Source organism: Olea europaea, unplaced genomic scaffold (genome assembly GCF_002742605.1).
Source record: "Olea europaea var. sylvestris unplaced genomic scaffold, O_europaea_v1 scaffold8754, whole genome shotgun sequence".
NCBI lineage: Eukaryota > Viridiplantae > Streptophyta > Magnoliopsida > Lamiales > Oleaceae > Olea > Olea europaea.
The window spans coordinates 3,440-6,066 of NW_019267213.1; the positions used below are offsets into that span (position 1 = coordinate 3,440).

At 35.6% G+C, this 2,627-nt stretch overlaps 1 long non-coding RNA gene across 1 annotated transcript; it reads right to left on the reverse strand.

The window, feature by feature from the left end:
- Positions 1-1,333: 1,333 nt before the first annotated feature.
- LOC111392047 lies at positions 1,334-2,621 on the reverse strand. The gene is made up of 2 exons (XR_002702204.1): positions 1,562-2,621; positions 1,334-1,451 (listed from the first exon to the last, which is right to left on the reverse strand). It is a non-coding gene; the product is annotated as an uncharacterized LOC111392047 (long non-coding RNA).
- Positions 2,622-2,627: the final 6 nt, after the last annotated feature.

Below are 2,627 nucleotides of genomic sequence, written 5' to 3' on the forward strand. Positions count from 1 at the left end.
ATTCAACTTGTTTGTTTCATATGTGTCCCAATAGGACCTGCTTTGAAACATATGAGGTGGTGAAGCAAAGTGAAGTTATCATGGGAAACAACCAGGAATTGATAGGGTCAAATTGAAGTTGCAGGATGGGATTGTGAGAACACTAGGCTAGATTCGATATGTGTCAAACTTAAGGAAGAATCTCATCTCGCTGAATCCCACGGATTCAAGGGGGTACAAGTTCTCTAGTAGATATGGAGTCTTGTAGGTCAAAAGGGTGTCCGGGTTGTATGGATCGACGGAAGATGTCTCGGTTGTATATCTTGCAGGGGCGCACAGAATTAGTTAAGGGACATTTGGACAGATTTGGTAACATTATGGACACTACTTGGGAGAGTTTTAATGATATGGGTAATTCCGCTTTGCCACCAGTTTCTGCAATTCCATCATGTTCAATTGCTAAGGTAGAACTCATTGAGCATAGGTATGGTGTTGCAGATGTTAATGATAATGCTTTCGGTGTATTTGAAGGTGTCAGTTTTAGTAAAAGGCTTTCAATTCAAGCATTTTGTGTGGATTCTGGTATAGGTTATGCTTAGATCCTATTTGGTCAATATTTATTTCTTGTTGGAATTTTGGAAACCTGGGATTAAGGTTCGAGTGTCGCTTGTGGATGTGAGGCAGAGGATGATGTTTTTCATGATGTGGAGAGTTATAGTTATTGTTTGAGGAGCTTGGTTATTTTGATACAATCGGACATATTTCTTTTGGTGGAGAAATTTTGGAATTTTGTTCATTGCACCGAGATTTGAGTCAAAGTAAGATTGTTAAATTTTGTGTCCCAAACTAGGGTGGATTTTTTTTTAAGTACTGTTTCAGTATTTTCATGTAATTTTATTGAAAAATATTGTTTCTTTATTTTCACGTAATTTTATTGAAAAAATATTATTTCCTTCATTCCTCGTTATTTTTTATATTATTTCCATCTTTATGATATTTTTAGGGTTTGGTATATCCCTATAAATATGTGGCACTTCATTCAATTTGGGGAAGCTTTATTGCTGAATTTTTGTATTTTCTCCACTTATTGTCTTTAATAAAACATCGATTCCTCTCCTAATCTCTCTTCAATTTCCTTTAATCTTGTTTCCTTCGTTGTGATCATACATATTTTATATTGTTCATTAATCTCAATTCTTGTGTCGCCTCTAGGTTTATCAGATTGTACACATGCACCAACGCAGAGAGTATGGGATAATATCAGATAATAAAACATATTGCACGGAAATAAAGAATCGCGATGCCATGGACAGCGATAAGGTCGACCATAATTCAGTTGAGAACACACAGAGTCGAGTGTGAACAGCTGGCAGCTGCTAGAATAGGGGAAAATATCATATCAGAAACACGTTGCAGGTTGACCCTAATCGAGTGGAACATACGAACACACAGCTGGGCGTGCGGCCGCTAGACTACAGGATTATATGAGATCAGTAAAACATTGCATGAAAGTAAAAGAGAATGCACTGATAAACAAAGCTTAGTCAAGATATGGAAGTCTAGTCACTCGAGTTTTCAGTACCTGGAACTTACGAATTTGAGGTGCATGTTATCTTTGTCTACATGATTACTTGGGCCGCTCATCTCATCAAATGCTTCTGTCGACCTGTCTCAATAAGACACCAAGACAGACGTGCTTGAAACAGAACCATGCTAGTGAAGCACAGAGCACTATCAACGTGACTTAAACAAGTCAAAATTAACTGGCTGGCTAGCATAGAATCCTTCACAAAACTTATCAAGAAACCAACTTATTCAATGGCCAATTAACGACATTAATAATATAAGGAATTACCAAAATGGGAGAAATTCAATGATTTCCTATAATACTATAATGGAAATAGCAGGCTTCAAACACAATTGTTATTAAAATAGTGATCTATTGGCAAGAAGTATCATTAAATATGAAATGTGAAAGAACATACTTAGCTTAGTCGAATTTCAGAAAGGGATCAGTGTGAGTGCCTAGCTTAGTCTAATTTCAGGAAGGGATCAGTGTGAGTGCCTTGTACTGATGTATAGACACGTAAAAATAAGAAATGCCAATGAATCAAGTAGGTTTTAACACAGAATTTAGTCTAATTTGTGACTAACCCAAACTCATGTAAGAAGATCTTGGACTAGGAGGCAGGAACTCCCATCATGTTATTTTGAACTCTTAACTGCTATAAACCTTCAGATCTAAAAATCAACCTCCCAATTTATGTATTTTGTTGATGAACCAATAACAGTAAGAGAAAAAAAAGAAAGACTATTAGATTATTAGTTTTAGAGTATTAGTTTTGCTCATCACACGGACTAATTTTCATGACAAAAAGGAAACGGCTCCCAAGTATGTGTAAAGACAAGAAAGAATAGGTTGAATTTTCTATTACATTTTAACTCACTGTTATGCATGTAACATCCCTATGCTGAATTCTTGGTGGAGAGCATACATATAGAAAAGAAATTCTCTTTATTTTTTAAAAAATTTTTTATTATTATTTTTTTAATTCTAACATGTTCACATTTGTGTTCCCAAGTGAACTGACAGCATAGTCATCCACAGTATTGCAAACTAGCATCATGACAAAATTTTATTTGCCAGC